Here is a 20,155-nt window from a genome sequence, read left to right on the forward strand (position 1 = left end):
GGCCCCAGACCCATCTTCTGTTACCTTAACCACTGTACTCAGCCACAGTGACCCCATGCTGTGTGCCCCTAGCTTCACTGTACTCTCCCATCCTTCGGCCCTCTTTACTGTCACTTACTCATCATATTTGTATTCATTTATTTATTCACTCCAAATTGTGTTTATTGAGGTAAAGTAGGTTTACATCTTTGTATCTGCTCTGAGAGTTACAGGGTCAAATCTCTATGCATGTGTACTTTCACACCCTGCCCACTACCGTTGCCCCCACCATCCTCCACCATGTTCCATTCTGCCCCCTGTCTCTCCCCCACTTTCACCCCACAACCCTGCCCTCTGGTTGCCTCAGTTTTTCCATCAGATGTTAAGAGTTTATTATTGGGGCTTTCCTCATAGCGTAGGGATTAGGTCTCAGTGCTATCAAGCTATCGCCAGCCACTGCAGCATGAGTTCAATCCCCAGCTAGGGAGCAGACCTACATAGCACAGCAGACCTCCTGTTCTGTTCCTCGCTCTGTCTCAGGTGAATCCTCTCACCCCCGGCACCTCTGGCCTACATCCCAGTTTTTTTTTTTTTTTTAAGATTTATTTATTTATGCATACAAGAGCTGGGGTACAGGCCAGAGGTGTGGGGTGTAGGTGAGAGGGTTCACCAGAGACAGAGTGGGGAATAGAACAGGCAGATTGCACACTGCTGAGGGGAGCAGCTGGGCGAGTCAGGAGAGGTCTCCTGTGCCATGTGAGTTGCTCCCTGGCTGGCCAGGGATCGAACTCGTGCTGCAGTGTCTGCAGATAGCTTCATAGGTTGCGTCTTAACCCTTGCACCACCAGGGAGGCCCTACACCCCAGTTCTTGTATGCATAAAGAAATAAAAATAAATCTTTAAAAAAGTTTATTAGTGGTTTGCTTTTGACTGACCCTCTATGTTTCTCTATATTCCACATATAAGTGAGACCGGCCCATATTTGTCTTTCTCCTTCTGACTTACTTTGCTTAGCATTATCCTACTTACTGATCTTTTAAGACTAGGAAGATTTTCCTTATCTGTCAACTCCCTCCAAGGTTCTGAAATGCCCCCTGAACCTGAATCCAACACCCCAACAATGTCACCTCTTACTGTCATATTTCTCTACTCTTAAGTCTATGAATGACAGTTGCCATCAAGACACATATAGAACAGAAGTGTGATATGACCACAGCCCATCATTATTGTCATCGTCGCCACCACTACCTATTCTTACTGAGTGGGAATGTTGTTGGAGTATGCCTGGCACCATTCTAAGCATTTTACATGGATTAAGTCATTTTATCTTCATCCCTATGAGATCATATTTTTCTTAAATTCTAGAATGCTTCAGAGAGTCAGTGGGGCTTGAAGTGGTCAAGAAGACTTTGTGGTGGGGCTAGGAGTTAAGCTTGGTTAGAGAGATAAGGAATACATGGTAGGTGGCACTGGGGGAATGTATTCTAGGCCAGCACAAAGAATAATCATAATAGTAATAATAATAACAATATATTGTGAACTTACTACATGCCCTTCACTGTGCTTAAGAGCTTTCTATTTACTTGGATGGTTTCACTTATAGGAGGAACATAGGGAAATCAAATGAGGGTTTAGGGAAAAAAAGACAAAAACTGCAGGCAAACCACAAATTGTAGACATTCAGCTGGGAGGAGGAGGGAGAGGGATCAAAACATGGGAGAAAGGAGCAAAAAGAGACTATGGTGATGGTTCACGGGTGTCTTAATGGTGAGAATTTCACGGGGCTTACATCTGAGAGGAGAATGAACGACAATGTAAAATATCTAAATAAAAAAAGAGCTTTATAGGGGCCTCCCTGGTGGTGCAAAGGGTTAAGCACCGCACTGTGAAGCCGTCTGCAGCCACTGCAGCACGAGTTTGATTCCCAGCCAGCCAGGGAGCAACCCACGTGGTGCAGCAGACCTCTCCTGTCTAGCCCACTGCTCCCCTCAGCAGTGTATTTCGTCGGTCTGCCTGTTCTGTTCCCCACTCTGTCTCTGGTGAGTCCTCTCACCCCCTGCATCTCTGGACTGTACCCCAGCTCTTGTATGCATAAATAAATAAATCTTTTTTTTTTAAAAAAAAAAAGAGCTTTATATTTCTTATCTCATTGGATGCTCCGACAACCTTGAGAGGTGGATACCAAGAATCCCATTTTGCAGATAGGGACACCGAGCAGCTACTGTTGGCCTCTCCCAGCCTGGGGTTGCAGGGAGCAGAAGCTGACCCAGCCCTACAGAGGCTTCAGTCCCCTGAGGGATGAGTTTTTCTGTGGCTGAAGAAAATACTGTTTGGATGTTGAAAGTAATTTTATTCATCCTTGGGACTTAAATAAGGGACTGGGTCAGCTAGGATGCCCCAAGGAACCAGGATTATTAAGACTGAAAGGTAGTCTGAGCAGAAGGGGAAGCATAGGTGTGGCACATCTCAGAGTTGGGACAAGATGCTACCCTTCTTCAATATACTGCAAGTTTTGGCTTTTCCCAAGCCTCTGACAGAGGCAGGTCCCCACTGGTAGTTTACCCGGCTCTGTAGAGGGCATTGTGTTCCTAAGTCACTGAAAAGTTTCCACCAGAATCACAAGCTTCCTTCTTTCCCTCATTTAGATTTTTCAGCTCTTCTGTACCCCTTGTTGTTTCGTCAGGACCTGGTGCTCCCTCCAGACTCATAGATGCTTTAAAGATTTATTTTTATTTATTTATGCATGTAAGAACTGGGGCGTAAGCCAGAGGTGCGGGGGGGGGGGTTTGAGAGGATTCACCAGAGACAGAGTGGAGAGCAGAGCAGGCTGATTGACTGAAATACACTGCTGAGGGGCGCAGTGGCAAGACAGGAGAGGTCTGCTGCACTGTGTGGGTCACCTCTGTGGCTGGGGGATCGGACTCAGGCCTCAGCAGTAATAGCGCTGAGACTTAACCTCTACTCCACCAGGGAGGCCCCTCGCAGATGCTTTGAGCAACTTTGTGTGGCTGGGACTCTGCCCACCCCAACCCTGAACAGGCCATCCCCCAGTCTAGCCAGCTATCCCTTTCAGGAGCAGCATGTTTCCTCAAGACCGGGAGGAACAGGAATGGGCAGTCTTGAGCATGTTTCCTCAAGACTGGAGGGGATGGCTGGGCAGAATCACTTGTTGAAGATTATAGAAATGATCTCCCCACATGCTGTGTTGGATTTTACCTTTCCTCATATTCCACTGTGTCTGCCCTAGTCCAGGTTACTGTTATTGTTCACCGGGAGGAATCACTTTTGTCCAAACTTACCACCTCCAGCTCAAGGTCTATCTAGTAACCAGAGTCAGAGGTTTAAGATGACATCCTGCTTCTGACTGTACCCAGTGCTTGTATGTATAAATAAATAAATAAATCTTTAAAAAAAAAAAAGATGACATCCTAAAACTCTTCCTTGACTCTCCTTTGTCATGGGGACAAAGCCTTTGCTCTTTGCCTGGCAGAGAAGGGTTTGCACACCCAGGCCATCTTCCTCTCCAAATATTCCCCTGAACTTTCCTTCACATACTAGTCTCAATCACAGTGAATTTCAGTTTCTCCAAAGTCATGCTCTCTTTCACTCTCAGATTTCTCAGCTTCCACCTCCTGCTTATTTTTCAAGTGTCAGTTTAAGTACCAATTCCTTGGAGTCTCGACATCCACAAGTTGTGCTCATATGTTCCCAGCTTGGTACCTAATTCTAACCCCTACTTAGATAATAATTTGATAATAATTTGAATTGGGGTATAGGAGAGGGATGAGGTCCCTTAGGTCATTGAAGAAGACATCGGACCCTGGCTCCCCAAACTCCCTAGAAACATGAAACGGAGAAGGAAATGCCAATGCAGTCTTATTCATCCCCCAGACCTTATTCTAGGGAGGGTGGCCCATGTATTCCCTAGGATTCTCCTCTTGGCCCACGCTGGAAGGAGAATTTTGACTTTGCCAAGAGTGCACATGGTGGGTCAGGGGCTCCAGGCTGACAAGCCAGAACACTGGGCCCACCCAACACGGGCCCAGGCAAGGGCCCAGGTTGGAGAAGGGAAAGGTCAGGCTTCAAGCTCTCTATCTGACTGAGTGACTGAGTGACCACACCCTTAATGCTGCCAGACTTCTGGTTCAGCTCAGCCAGGGCTTGTAATTGGAGTTGTGCTAGGCTGAGAGGCCTTTCCAGAGGCCTGGGTGTTTTTTGTGTTTTGTTTTTTTTTAAGATTTATTTATTTATACAAGAACCAGGATACAGGCCAAATGTGCGGGAGGGTAAGAGGATTCACCAGAGACAAAGTGGGGAACAGAACAGGTAGACTGACTGAAATACACTGCTGAGGGGAGCAGCAGGCGAGACAGGAGAGGTCTGCTGCGCCATGTGGGTTTCTCCCGGGCCGGCCAGGATCAAACCCGTGCTGCAGAGGCTGCGGAACTTCACAGTCCTGCGCCACCAGGGAGGCCCAGCCTGGCTGTTTTTTCAACTTGAGCTTCTTGGGCAAATAGAGTGAAATTTACCATACAAATTAGGAATGCCTCCCTGGAACTCTTTTCTTTGAAAGAAATCAAGGGGCCCCACACTGACATTGAGGACTTTCTTTCAAAATCAATCCAAATTACCATTCTCTGCAACCTTCCACCAACTCTCCTTGTCCCCATCTAACACCCTCCAACCCATGCCACCACTCTCATATGATTTATAAGGTCCCCACAGGCCCCTCTTGTGCTGTGTAAAATGGGTACCTTGTGCAGGCCTGACTATTAACTGGAGTGAATCTAGGGAAAGCAGAGTTGGAATGACACATCCTCATTTTACTGTGTATACTTCTGTAATGTGGGAATGTTTTTACAAGCATCTATCACTCCTGTAATTAAAGATGCAAATCTAGTAAAAAGCTCCATCCCTTAGGCCACAGGTTCAGAGGGCAGAGGGTGACAAAGAAGATTGGATAGGTGAGACAGAACTGCAGCTGCCTTGGTGTGTAGGCTCATGCATCTACAGCAGTGTCTAGCGGGCATTTGAAAAGGTAAAGGCAAGATCCAGGACCCAAAGATGGGACTGCTTCATGGGAAAAGTATAAAAAAAGCTAGAGGAATGTGTGGAAGGCTGGAGAGAGCTGAGTAAGTACTGCAGGGTAGAGCCTTGAATGTCAGACTAAGGAGCTTATAATTAAAGGGTTTCTGAGCCAGAGGGATGTGACCTGAGCTAGGCCTTAGGGTTCGAGTTGGCAAAGATATGAGACAGGCCAGGCTGCCAGCAGGCTAGGTGCACGTCCCAGTGAGAAGAGCAACAGCCAGGGGAAAGGCGTTCCTGGGTGAATGAGCTAGGCTGGCCATGACATCAATCAAGGGAAGGACACTCTCCATCTGCTCCACAATCCTTCCGTAGCCTCTCTGAGCTCTGGCAGTTCTGGGCCTGAAGTTCCTGCTTCACTTACAGCTAGGGATAGGGACAGGGTGACATCCTGGTGTGGCTTTGGTTCAGTCCCCAGAGGGGAGGTGGGGCCTTGTGGGGCTTCCAGTTCTTCCTGCCTTCATAAAACAACATCAGAGCAGCTGTTTGTTTCTGTATCACCTGGTGAATCATTTGCATTTCACATTTTCCTGGGTCCTGAAGGAAAAGCAAGCTTGTAGACCGCAAAAAGAGTGACTAAGGTGTGCCAGCATGAGCCAGATGACGTTTTTCACACCGTAGGGCTGTCTGCAAGAGGCAGGGTGGGTGCTTGGCAATGTAGGATGTTCCCGTGGGCTCTGGAGAGGCCCAGAGATCTGGAGGGACTGGGTGTGACAGCAGAGAGGGGAGGGAGGCCAAAGTGCTCCACCCATTGCACCTCCTAGGCCTGCCTCCCGGGGCTTCTGGAGACAGTCATGCCTGAGGGACTATCCAAGGTCACTTGGGGACTGGGCCTTGGGCAGGTTCTTCAAGACCAGACAGCCCCTCTCCCATCTTAATTATGGAACCAATGCTATTATGACCAGATGCCAAGGACTCTAAGGTGACAGGAAATCCAATGAACCCTACACAGAGGGAGCATCTCTTTCCCCTGACTCCTCTGAGCTGCTTAGTTGACAGAGATCAAGGTCACACTCCACTCTGAAAAGCCAGAAACTTCAGAGTAAAATAAACACACCAGGCAAGGAAATTCCCTTTCTCTATCCCAGGCAATCTCAGAGCTCTGAACCCTGGGTCTGCTATTCCCTCTGCCCAGGATGCCCTTCCTCACCTGCCTCCACTGTTGGCTATTCCTTCTTGCAGGTATCACTTCTTGTGTGAAGCTTTCATTACCACTCTACTGGCACACTCTCCCATTATTCTGAGCCTTGTATTCAACCCATCACTGCATATTGTACCCTCTGCTGTTTTGCTTTATTTATGTGCCTGGGGTAATGTCATATGAACCTTCCTCTGCTCTGCATCCCCAGGGGATAGCTTAGTGTCTGCCCCTCCCTACCCCTTTCCAGCCCATGCTTATCCCCCAGGAACCTCCCCTATGCCCAAGGTTGGAGCTGGATTTCAGTCACACCTGGGGGAATCCTCAAACTAGGAATCTATAGATGAACTTGATATTCAGGGGAAAACAGTGGGGAACCCTAGGTGCTTTGGTGACCCCCTCACCGCTCTGAAAATGGAAACTTGTGCAGCAGCAATGCACATGCAATAAGGAGTGTGGGTGGTGGACCTGGTGAGTGGGCATGTGGCCTGCTTAGGGTGTCCTGACAACTCCATCTGGGAGGCTAGGTCACTATTTAGGACCCAGGATATCACCCAGCTTGGGTCATGGGCAGGGAATGTGAGATTGGCCGAGCAACAGGACACTCCCAGCCATTCTCCATCAGGTACCTTTGAATCCTCCACCCACCTCAGGATAAGGATCTGCTGTCTAGGTAGCAGATCAGCTGTACCTGCTGTCCCCTTGGCTGTCCTTGTTCCAGACTACATTCCTCTAGGATCACAATGCCCTCTACCACCTGCCACTTGATCAAGCCTGAGACTTCTGACGGGGCAGAAGCTGTGGACTTCTCAAACCTCAGAATTCTCTGTCTGGTTGATGGCTCATCTTCTGCTGGGTTCAGCCTCTGATGCATGACACCACCCTCCCTAACCCCACCTCCAGCTTGAGTCAGCACTCAGCTGGCCACTCAAGTTCTGGCTCGGTTTCCGAGAGGCCTCTGGGCAGATCTGCTGTTCAGCTCTAAACACTTCTGTATTTGGTCTCTTCGGTTCATTGATCAGGAATCATATGATCTTTTAAAAACACAGCTGATAGAGTCACCCATCTGTTCTCCTGCATTTGGATCAGTAAATAGGGTTGTCTGGAATTTATTTAAACTTTAGGTCTGTGGCAGAATGAGGCTGCCCTCATGATGCCGCCTGTGAGGAGCATCTCATTTTCTGGATCATCTTAATCCTTGGGACCACCCTTGGCTGGGCTTCCAGGACTGAATCTATTGTTTATCCTCATTTGTCTCCTGAGCTTTTAAGGACTATTTTCACTTTATACTGAGATTCACTAATTATAGGGCATAGCACTAATCTATATTCCTTTCCGCCCCTGTACCCCTTCCCCACACAAATGCAATTATTTCCCAGCCAAGATGGGTCATAAGTCCTTAGCCAGGTCAGAACCCAAGGCAGTGATGTTCATTATGCAATTTGCCCTACCACCAACCTGCAAAATATACCCAGAACACCACTGATGTGGCAGGAACTGCCAACCGTCTCCCAATATCTGGTCCAGCTGAGCACATGGCCATCCAGAATAAATAGATAAGTTAACAGGTTTCTTGGAAACTGTGATTTCAAATGAAACAACAAACGACAAAACCAATTTTACCACAGGCTAATTGATAAAGACAAGAGTTAACGTTCCCTACGGCTAATTCCTAGTCACAAAAAGATCACCAAACTTCTAAGTAAAGAAGCCCCCAAATGCTTCTAGTATTAAACAATAATCTCTATTCATTCATTTTCCAACCCACTTATTCCAGTTCAGGGTCACAGGTGGTGAGAGCCTGCCCCAGCAGCTCAGGGTGTAAGGTGGGACCTAGCCCTGGACAGCTGTGCTCACATCACAGCGTACATGCACACACACTCTCGCCAACTGAGACAATTTGGACTCTCCCGTGAACTGCACGAGCACATTTTGGGGGTGTGGGAGGAAACTGGAACACCTGGAGTATGTGCAAACTTCACACAGACCCAGAGGACCTGGCTGGGAATTGATTTTCTTTTTTTCATCAACATTATAATGGAATGATACTGAACAAAATGACATTATTTGAGGACCTGCTGTACTGAATTTCCCAGCCTCCTTTCCAACTATGTGACTAAGTCTGATCAATGAGATATAAATAGGATGGTGCATCCAATTTCTGGAAAGTATCCTTAAAAGGAAAAGGCATGCCCTTCTTCCTTCTTCATGATAGCTAGAAAGTACCTCATGTGATGTGATAGCTGGAGTTAGAGCAGCCATCTTGGAATATGAGGGTAAAGCTATACTTTGAGGATGGTAGATGGGGCAGCCCAACTTCTGTCATGACTTCCTGTGAGTCTCAATGTCTGATTTTCATGTCCTTCTGTAGTTCTCTCCTGTGTTAGATAGGACAGACCTCTGTAACTAATAGGATATTGCAGAACTGACTGTGACTTCTGGGACTACATCATAAAGACATTGCATCTTCTGCCTTATTCTATACAGGATCACGTGCTGGTGGAAGCCAACTGTCATGCTGTGAGCACACTTAGGTGCTATGGAAGGTAGGTTTCCTGTCAACAGCTGCTAACACTGCAGTCCCAGTGAAGCCTTCAAATGACCACAGCTCCCTCTGATACCCTCATGAGAGAACTTGAGCCAGAACCACCCAGCTAAGTCACTCACAAATTCCTAACTTACATAAGTGTGAGATAATAACTTTTTATTGCTGTTTTAAGCCACTGTGTTTTGAGGCAATTTGTTATACACTAGAGGAGAGCCACAAAAGAGGAGCCTTGGGGCTCAGACATTATGGAGGGCCATGATAGCCTTTGACACCTACCTCAGATTTCTTTTTTTGAAAGAAAAATAAATTTCTCTCATTGTCACATCTATTATTTTGAGTTTCCTATTACTCCTATTCCTATTCCTGTTTTGGCATCATTCATTCAGAAACTCTCCTAAGAATCGCTAGCTGGCAGTGCCTTTGGAGGCCTTCTCAGTCATTCTTACATCTTCCCAAGATGATGGGGATCTGCTATCTAAAAACATCTGTAGGGCCTCTCTGGTGGCACAAGGGTTAAGGCACAACCTATGAAGCTGCCACAGCCACTGCAGCGCAAGTTTGATCTGCAGCCAGGAGCTACCCACGTGGCGCAGCAGACCTTTCCTGACTCACCCGCTGTTCCGCTCAGCAGTGTATTTCAGTCAGTCTGCCTGTTCAGTTCCCCACTCTGTCTCTGGTGAATTGTCTCACCACCACCTCCCAACTCTGGCCCAGTTCTTGTATGTATAAATAAATAAATCTTTAAAAAATAAAAATAAAAACATCTGTAAAGGGAATTTTATGATGAGAGGCACAAACAAAGGAGCTGGAGGTCCTGGTTACAGCCCATCCTGAGGCATATCACTTAACACTGGTGACTTATCTTACACAGAGACACTCCTTCATATGGGTCTTCCTGGGATGTCCCTGAGGCTCTAACAATGTGTAAATAAGGACAACAAGAGTGCCAGGCTGCTTTACCAACTGAAGACAGCACTCTCGCTGTGAGGCTGGCTGTTTCTGGATGGAAGTAGGCTGCCTCAGTATTTGCAGGTGGGTGTGCCTTTCATGGACCAGCTTTCAGGTGTGCATCTCACACGGCAGTGAGGAGACACCTTGCCCAGACCCATTCAGCCACGGCAGCTGACAGGACTGAGAAATGGCAGTCCTATTAGTCTATTCTTTTCACAAAAGCATCCCTTCCCAGTGCCCTGGATGCTAGACATTGGCCCTGAGGCTTCCTGTCCACCCCACATCCTCCTTTATCACAGACGGCAGTATCCAAGTGGACCAGCCAGTCAACACAATTCCAAGACCTGTTTAATGTTTCTCACCTCACTCTTTGGTCTTGCCACCCTGGGATAGCTTCTCTCGGAAATCTTAACCTCCTGAATTCTACCAGAGGCCTTCCTTGCTGATTCCCTTCTGGATTTTTTTTTTTTTTTTCAGTTCTCTCCCCACTCTTGCTCTTAGACTTTAATAAAGACCTTGTGTCCTTGGAGGCCTCAATTGTTTCCCCAGCCTGGCCCTCTCTGAGTCAGCTGAACAACCATCAATTTTCTTAAACCCTATATTAGTTAAGGTAATGCTAGATGCTATAACAAACAAATCCTAAAAATGCATATTGGCTCAGACAATATAGTTGATATCTGGCTCACAAAAAAACTGAAATGAGCACTCCAGTTCAGTGGTATCTTCCTCCAAGTGATGAGTCAGGGAACAGAATACTTCATTATAACTCCATCTCTAATGTGTTGTTTCCAAGGGGGCATTAGACAGGAAGAAGGGGAAAGGAAGGGGAAGGAATGCACATCTGCCTAATTGTCTTGGCCGGAAAGGACATATATCACCCCTGATCAACATTCCACCAGCAAGGAGTCACCCGATCCATGTCAAATGTAATAGATGTGAGGGGAGAGGTGTGTGCTGGGAAATGTAGTCTCTTACAGGGAGCCCCTTCCTAGTCTCAACTTTATAGAAGAGTGGGGATGACACTAATTTTTTTGGTGAAAAGTTAGCTTTTCTGCTAGATCTCCTTCAGGACTTTCTGCCACACACTCCCAGTAAGGCCACAGCTCAGACACTCCAGACTAACTTGCCTTTCTAAAAAGATCTGTACCAACGCAGATTTATGACTTCAAAGCCAGCCAAGCCCTTGTTTTGCTGGGCCGGGGTTAGAATCTTTTTTTTTGGGGGGGGGTAGATTCTTGCTCTTCATAATGAGGGTTCCCAACATTCCCTCTTTACCCCTAGCCCCTCCCCAACTCGCACCCTCAAGTGAGAATCTTTGGGTCAAAGACTCTTTTCCTGCTTGCTCTTCCCCCATCACACTCTGTAATAAACTTTCACTGCAGTTTTCTCTCTTGGTCCTGAGTCTCTCCTTAGGTTTCTGACCTCCATGTATCCATCAACCTGCCCCCTAAATACTTCCACTGGGGTGCCCGTGGAAGTATTGGTGCTCATACTCACCAAGTCTCTAACTGAACTCATCAACACTCAACCCTCTTGGCCCCAACCTGGCTTCTCCTCTGTGCTTTCTTTCCCTGATGATGGAGCGCCCTAACTACTTAGTCACCTGGGCTGAAAACCTGAGAACCAGCATTGTCTCATTTCTCAGATTAAGTCCTGAGCAAAACATTTCATGCATCAGTTCCCTTCACTCCTTTCCTCAATTCAGGTCACTTCTTACATGGAAGGGAGCTGCCTCCTGATAGGTCTTTATGCCTCTTGTCTGTTCCTCTCCAATCCGTGCTGCAAGGACAGCCAGCGCAACTGCTTTACAGTACCCATCTGACCACAGTGTTCCCTTTGTTAGGTGAGACGCGGGCTTCCCTCTGAGGTCCCCAAGCCCCACTGTGATTGGCTCCACTGTCCCCTTCAGCCAGTGCCTTGACTCACCTCCCCCAACACTCCAGCAACACCAATTCTCCTCTTCACAGACCCCTGATGCTACATCAGGGTCATGGATTGATGCCCCTGCTTGGTGCTACTAGAATATTCTTTATTTTCCTCTGTCTGCTTATCACACTCCTTAGTAAAGCTGTTTTTATATGTCTGCTTCCCAGCACCACGGGGTGCTAACTGCACTGTGTCTCAGTCCTGGGACCGAGCTTGTCCTGCAGTGGGTGCCCAATACAGGCTTAATGGGTGAATGAAGGTGGTGAGAAGGAACCTGTTGAACCTATATTGTCTGGCTATATAAATATAGCCAGGAAATTCTTGCCTTACACTGAATTCACATTTCCTTCTGAGGAGAGCCAAAGCATATATGTATTTATCTATGAAATCTTATCCTTTGCCTGAGAGCCTCCCCATCAATTAATCATGACTGGCCATTTGCACAAAACCTCTTCTCCCAGAGCACTTAGCAGAGAGGGGCGGTGCTCTGCTGCCCTGCCAGAGTTGTGGGCTCAGCTCCCACCAATGACTGGCCGTGGCAGTAGACTCATGCCCATGTCTCTCCTGGACCCCCATGGAGACCTGGGAAGCAAGCCAGAAAGGAGTGTTGCCCCCATTTTTAAGATAAGAAAATCCGTTGCTAGGACATGAGGTGAATGTCCAAGGGTGCAGTCAGGCTGCTATTTGTTTTTTCTACTGGATCACAGGCCACTCTGCCCCCCTGCCCTCTGGGACTGACATAATGCCACACAGGGACCACAAAAACCCTGGACTCTAGGAACTTGCCTCAGACCCAGAAGGCTCAGATGCAAACTCCAGCCCCACAGGTAAAAGACATCTTAGGGGATTGTTGAAACACACACCCATTCAAGTTTATCAGACCATAAAGTGGGACCCTCCCAAAATCCAAATGCAGAAAGTTATTGTGGGAACGAGAAGCTCTTTGGACTGGTACTTTGTCTTTCACATGAGACCACTGGTCTTTTCTCTCTGTTTTCTGGTCTATTCCCCGTAGCAGAAAGTCCTTGACCATCTCCTACAGGGCCTAACATGACTGCCAGCTCTGGGAGGGCCTGACTCCCAACTCCAGGGCCCTCCCCCACAGAAGCAGCGTGTCACCACTTGGGAGCACGAGGCTGGCTCAGCCAAGGCTACGGTTGATTCTCCCGGGTTGAGCTCTCAGCCCTGGTCCATCACCTGGAACAGGGATGCAAGGGTTGGATCAGCTGGTGTAAACAAGGCAGCAGGGGTTGTGGGTAGGGGAAATCCTAGGAGGGATGTAAGTAGGGAGCCAATCACAAATGCAGGGAAAACTGACAGATGCTGATATTTAGTGGGCGTCCTGAATAACTGCTTTTTGTTGTGTTTGACTAGACATTTCTCAACTCTGAAGTTAAGTTGTAAAAACCTGATAGTAATGCAAATAATTCCTGTTGTGTCTGGTGGGATGCAACTGACTATTGTGCCATGTGAATCCTGGGCAGTTTTTTCCTTTAGTCTAAAATCATCCCAACATTTCTTATCTGATTATCATGAACAATACATTGAGTTCTCCTTGGAACTTATCTGACTATCTTGTGTGATACAGAAGATGCCCACATCAGATCACCCCAAGAGTCTCAGAACTGGTCTCCTCAAGATGGCTCCAGTGTGGCATGCAGAATATTTAGAGCTAGGAGCAATGAAATTCCTTGACACTGAGGAGAAGCTTCTGTTCTTACCTAAGTCCTTCAGTCTCACCTAATCAAAGAAGAGATCATCATGCCCTAAGCTTCTGACCTTTTTCTACTTGAAGAAGCAATCATGCCTCTCCTTTTATGACCGAGAAGAATGTAGTTTGGCAGGGGGTGGGGGAAGGGCAGTGGAGGGTCTCATCCAGTTGGAAGTTTATCAGTTAACATGTCCTATCTAAGAATCTCATCTTTATCCTCAGAGTCAGGATGAGGTAGGTGCCCTCCCTCTTCTTGCCTGTCATGTGAAGTCTCTTCTTCCCTTGATGTCCCCAGGTCCCTAAACACAGGATGAATGTCCCCAGTCTGTTCCATTATTCTTTAGGATTTATACTACGTAAATTCCCCTTATATAAGTTATTACATTTTGGCCTTTTCTTCTACTAATCTGCTAATGTTAATTTGCTCATCTGTCCAGGCTTAGAAGAACCCAGATGGGTTGGGGAAATTTCTCCCTGCACCCCAATAATACTTAGAGTTCTCCTTTGAGCTGGTTGTAATATTTTAGTGGTTTGCTCATTAATAAGTCAAATTAAATCTTTCACACATGTTAATTTTTATATCACAGGAGAAGCATAATTATATCTTTTAAAAAAGTTACCATTAAATATAGCCAAAGCCAGGCCTCCCTGGTGGTGCAAGGGGTTAAGAAGCAACCTACAAAGCTGTCCAGAGCTACTGCAGCACAAACTTGATCCCCCAGCAAGCCAGGGAGCAACCCACATGGCACAGCAGACCTCTCCTGTCTCACCTGCTGCTTCCCTCAGCAGTGTATTTTGGTCAGTCTGCCTGTTCTGTTCCCTGCTCTGTCTCTGGTGAATCCTCTCACCCCCCACACCTCTGGCCTGTACCCCAGCTCTTGTATGCATAAATAAATAAATCTGAAAAATAGATAAATAATACTCATTTTAGAAACATTAGTGTGGGGCCTCCCTGGTGGCGCAAGGGTTTAAGCACAGCACTATGAAGCAATCCACAGCCTCTGCAGCACAAGTTCGATACCTGGCCAGCTAGCAGCAACCCACATGGAGCAGCAGACCTCTCCTGACTCGCCCGCTGCTCCCCTCAACAGTGTATTTCCAGTCATTCTGCCTGTTCTGTTCCCTACTCTGTCTCTGGTGAATCCTCTCACCACCCCCCCACCGCAACTCTGGCCTGTACCCCAGTTCTTGTATGCACACATAAATAAATCTTTAAAAAAAAAAGCAAACCAAATAGATAAGATAACATCTAGGCATAGTATTACCCAATGTCAGTCCTGAGCAGCCAGTGGTGGTTATGAGTGCTGTCTGCCCTCAGGGAAAAGACTAAGGTTCAGGTCTACCCATATACCCAAGGGCTCCAGGCACCCACCACACCCACCTCTACTCTGGGGCTGCCTAGGTGAGGGGCCATCCTATCTGTTCAACACCATTGTCTTCCCTCCCCACCGCCCCTATCCCCAGCCCAACTCATGGAAGATATGCCAGAATGAGAACTGCCCCGACTCCTCTGACAACTTGAGAGCACATTGCAGCTGAAAGGGGAGAACCACTGCCAAACCACTGCTTGCACAACAAAGCACTTAAGAGAAAGGTACACAAGATTTTTGTCAGCTGAACCCTGTTTTCCTCCTAAAGCAACCATAGTCCAGATATGCTCTGGCTTCCATGCTCATGGGTGGCTCATCCATTGGTAGTTGCCCCCAGCACTCCATAGACGTCTGTCCTCATTAACCAAACTCGAAACCATTACTTAAGTACTTGAGGCTAGAACTCCCTTCCAGAAATTCCTCCATCCACCGAACTTGGATGTTTGACTGTTTTTTTTGTTTTTGTTTTTGTTTTTGTTTTATGAGAGAGAGATGGGGACAGAAGGAGAGAAGGAGGGAGAGAGAGAGAGAGAGAGAGAGAGAGAGAGAGAGAGAGAGAGAGCATGCGCAATCAACACGTCAACACCCTTAGGCAGGGACCATCTCTCAGTCCTAGGAGCCTCCCCAAGCTGCATCTGGCACATCTGCACACAGATACTTCACTAATGTACTCATGGGCTGGGAGGACTAAGAAAGAGGGGAGGCATGAGCCAGAAGCCTCTTCTTACTGCACACTCTTGGATGGCCTGACTAGGGCTGGCCCTTCCTACACTTACCCACTAAGCACAGATCCAGGGTCACACCTAAATCCTGGGTTTGGGGACTCAGGGTACTCCAGAACACCTTCCCAAGTAGCACATCATCTCTTACTGTCTGTCCATTACCCTTAGTGCCACTCCTTAGTGATGTTTGAGGCCATACTCTCAATGTCATCTGATCACATCACTCTCTCCTTAAATCCTTCAGTGGCTCCCTATTGCCTCCAGGATCAGGTCCAAATTAATGGCAGGACCTTCAAATCCCTTGTTTCCCAATCTGACACCAGCTCAATCTCTGACACCATCTCTACACTATGAAACCCACAATCTATCCACTCATCCACCCCCTGCATATTGGAGTCTGGCTTGTGCATAAATCTATAGGCTATTTTCCAAGCCCTTATAGCGGCCCCAAATACCTCATCTCAGTGGCAGCCTCTCTCTTATTAATTGATGTCATCAGAACCACATAACTACAGATGCAATCAGGCATGCCAGAGCCTGTTCTAGTGCAGGGCCTTACTCTGGTGCTCACACCACCCTGGGGTTGCACCTGGGTGAACATCACACAGACCCCTTTCCAGAATGGCTCTCTCCACTGCAACAGCTGCAGATTCCTCCTATTTCCCAAAAGCTCACCGCTGTGGAGCAACAGCAGTTGTATTAGGACGCATCACAGCATCTTGCTGCAAAATGACAGCTACAATTATGTTTTGGCTGACAGCTGGAGATGAGAGAATATACGAACAGCTAAGCCTCTTGAGCCTCCATGAATCAGCAGTTTGTGCTGCATGTCCAGCTGGTAGGTGAGGTGGGCAGCCTGGTGGCCACAGATCTCAAGTTAACACGTGGGACCCTCACGTGATGTCCTCCACTGCACATTGATAGTTACTACCCCAAGAAACACCCGAGGGCTCAGAGGAGCAGAAGAGTAAGGTGGTCAAGCTCAGGCAAGGTCCAGCCTCAGGGACAGGCACTTTATTTCTACCCTTGGGAGGGGGCAGGCAATGCAAAGGGCCAGCTGCCATGGTGAAGTTCATTATGTTGGGCAGCCTGATATGGGGTGTGCTCCTGATGGGTCTCTTACGAGGTCCCAGGACACCCATCTCCATGAGGAGCCTCAGGTGTGGGAATGAAGAGGTGTGAGTATAGGGACCAAGACAGTGTAGCAAAAGCAGTGGCAACAATGGTTTCTGCTTTTTGAGTCCTTCCCTGTGCCAGCCCCTGTGCTGAGCATGTTAGGTATGGGCATTTTTTCACCTTCACCACAGCCCGGTGAGGTGGGTTCTGTTATTATCTCCGCTTTACCTGTGATGAAACCGAATCTGAGAGGAATTTGAAGGTGGCAACACAGCTGGCAGGTATGGAGGTGGGATCTGAGGCCAAACAATCTGGCTGCAAAGCTTTGTGTGGTTTATGCTCATTATCCCAGTATGGCCCTTTCATTCTGTCTTGGTTGCAGGAAACTCCAGAGCCCCCCAGCATAGTCTCACATAGGGCAAGTTGAATTGGAGCCTCCAAAGAGACTTGGCTTGGAAGCCAAGATGTTAGCAAGGAAAATAAATAACAGCTATTTCAGGTGACAGGTGTTGGGCTGTGGAATTGGTGAAGAAAAATCAAAAAGCCACCAGAATTTTTTCATTGCACATTTTCTGCATGTTCAGCCCATCAAACATCATCAGAAAGCTGCTCCAGGCCAGCCTTGCCCCTGGAGACAGAGGGCAGGAGCAGGAACATCCTTTGTCACTGATGCAGGCTTTCCCAAGGCCCCAGCACCAGAGGTGGCCTCCTAAGACCAAGTTTTGCCTCTCATTCAGCCGTGACCTGGGTTCTAGTGAGGGCTTCTGGGAGGGGCAGGCTAGGCTCTTGGGGTTCTTGGATGGGTATTTACTGCCCTCCTCGTGCCCCTCATTGGAGCAGAACCTGCCTGTCCTCACATCCTGTCCAAACACATGCAAACGAGGAGGCAGTAGGCTAGCAACTCTGTTCAACACTCTCCCAAAGTGGGTGTCTAAATGGCCAGAAGGGGCTGCCTCCCCAGTGACTCAGCGGGTTGAGCGCAGCTCTGTGAAGCTGTCCACAGCCTCCCCAGTGCAGGTCTGATCATGGCTGGCCAGGGAGATCCCCACATGGCACGGCAGACCTCTCCTGTCGCGTGCCCACTGCTCCCCTCAGCAGTGCTTTCAGTCTGTCTGCCTGTTCTGCTCCCCACTCTGTCTCTGGTGAATCCTCTCACCCTCCCGTGCCTCTGGCCTGTACCCCAGCTATTGTATAAATAAATAAATAAATAAATAAATAAATAAATAAATAAATAAATAAAGACTAAAAAAAATTAATTACTATATATATATATAAAAAAAAAAAAGGCCAGTAGAGCTGGGTGCGGGAGCATTTGTATTACAAGTGCCTGCTACCCATGAATCACCAATTTCATTTTGTGTCTCAGCTCTGCAAAGGCATCATTTCCACCCAGCCTCACATGGAGCTGGCGGCCAGAGCCTCTTAGTGGGGCTATAAATAGCATATCAACTCACCTCTTCTGAGCTCATCACAGGCTCCTCGGTTTACTGTGCATCTTCCTGCTGCTGCACGTCACTATCACTCAGATTTCTCAGGTGAGACTTAACTGAGAGACCCAGAGCATGCTCTGGGGGGGCTGCAGAGTTTGGGTTCCCAGAGTTGTTCAGGGTGACAGTGAGGGCAATGGCAGACTTTTGAAGAGCTTGACATTTAAGGCGTCATAATTATCATCCTGGGTCTCTGAGCTCCTCTCCAATTAAATGCAGCAGCAAGGGACTGTCATTTCTCTAGGAGTCCTAGAAAGTAAAGACAAAGGATTCACCAAATACACCCAGAGAAAGCCACAAGGAGAGGGTAGCTACAAATGAAAGGTTTCATGCCTTCCTGTGGATTTGCCTCCTAATGCTGAATGAAATACTTTATAGTTCTCACTCTTCAGAAGGGAGATACACTGAATGAAATACTTATGGCTTTCTGGCTCCAGAAAGGAACTCGCATTTTTTAGTATTACTCATAGCTACCATTTACGGAATGCTCCCTGCGTGCCAGGCTCTGTGCCCAGCTTTGCAGGCAGCATCTCATCCAGCCATCACAACAGCCACACTCAGTTACTGCTGGCATCACTGGCTTTCTCTAGGTGAGGAGGCTGTGGCTCCTAGATCTCAATCTCTGAAGCACCACTTCCAGGAGAAGAGGACTGTGTGTGTCCACATGTATCCATGTATGTGTCCACACACACATGAGACCACGGGATCTGATCTATAGTCTCCATTTCCCCCTCCACACACTCCACCATTGGAAGTGGGAGCCAAAGGCTCACCATCCTCCAAGTTCTGCTGGTATTCTGAATGACCCCTGTCACCATCTTCTCCCAAATCTGATGTTCTAGGTTCTCCTGCAGGCAGGACACCAGCCTCCATTTGGCTCTCCAGGACCAAACTGATGGTCTTCCTTCTGCCTCCTGGCCCTCAGGTCCTGAAACAGGCAGAGGTCAGGTGGGACTCCCCCTCTCCCTCCTCCTTGGCAACCACCCTCTAATCTGTTTCCTCCACTGCCTCCCAGAGTCACGACCCCAAGTCTGAGGTCTGGTTCCTTTTATCGGTCCCTTATGATAGTCTTTCATCTCAGTGCTGTACCTTGGGAATGCTTTAAGAACACAGATTCTGGGCCCCCCTGGTGGCGCAGTGGGTTGAGCGTAGCACTGTGAAGCTGACCACAGCCTCTGCGGCACCAGTTAGATTCCCGGCCAGCCAGGGAGCTACCCACATGGCGCAGCAGACCTCTCCTGTTTCGCCCTCTGCTCTGCTCAGCAGTGTATTTCAGTCAGTCTGCCTGTTCTGCTCCTCACTCTGTCTCTGGTGAATCCTCTCACATACACCCCCACCCACTCAAGCACCTCTGGCCTATAGCCCAGCTCTTGCATGTGTAAATTAAAATTAAAAAAAAAAAAAAAAAAAAAAAAAAAAACACAGATTCTTGGTTTTCTCCCCAGACCACTTAAAACAAAATCTTGCAGGGTAAAGGGTTGGATCTGGATTTTTAAATAGCTCCCCTAGTGATCTATGCAGCCAAGGTTAAGTAAGAATCACGTCTAGGGGCCTCCCTGGTTGCGCAGCGGTTGAGCGCTCGGTTGCGAAGCTGCCCGCAGCCTCTGCAGGCCGGTTCAATCCCCGGCCACCGGGCGAGGGTCCCACATGGCGCACAGACCTCTCCTGCCGCCCACTGCTCCCCTCAGCAGTATATTTCGTCAGTCTGCCTGCTCTGCCCTCCGCTCTGGTGAATATTCTCACCCCCTCCCGCGCTTCTGACTGTACCCAGTGCTTGAATAAATAAATAAATAAATCTTAAAAAAAAAAAGAAAAAAGAATCACATCGTCTAACTGTCTGCCTGGATGCTAGCCTTTCCCTGCTTTGAATCCTCCCACCCATGGCTATCAACTTAAGTTTTTAAAGCATAGTTTATCTTAAACCACTCTCCCGCTCAAAATTCCTTTGTGGCTCCCCACTGACTGCAGAGAGTACAAAGCCCCTAGGTTCACTCCATCCTGATCCATTCACTCTCCTGCCTCATTCTATGGAACTACCTTTTCCTGTGACAGCTTCCTGGCTCTGCTCTCAGCTTGTTTGGACTCTAGATGTCACCTGGGCACAGCAAAGCATATTAAAATA

The 20,155-nt window shown here is 47.9% G+C and overlaps 1 protein-coding gene across 1 annotated transcript in view; it reads right to left on the bottom strand.

Annotated features, from left to right (window-relative positions):
- Window positions 1–20,155, bottom strand: part of JADE2 (jade family PHD finger 2) — a 148,246-nt gene that overhangs the window by 100,808 nt on the left and 27,283 nt on the right. Inside the window, exon 4 of the mRNA XM_037509297.2 lies at window positions 18,001–18,282. The gene's annotated coding sequence lies outside the window, so the exon portion shown is untranslated. The remainder of the gene's footprint in view (window positions 1–18,000; window positions 18,283–20,155) is intronic.

The sequence above is a fragment of the Talpa occidentalis genome, unplaced genomic scaffold (assembly GCF_014898055.3).
Source record: "Talpa occidentalis isolate TD23 unplaced genomic scaffold, MPIMG_talOcc4v2.1 talOcc4.13, whole genome shotgun sequence".
Classification (NCBI taxonomy): domain Eukaryota; kingdom Metazoa; phylum Chordata; class Mammalia; order Eulipotyphla; family Talpidae; genus Talpa; species Talpa occidentalis.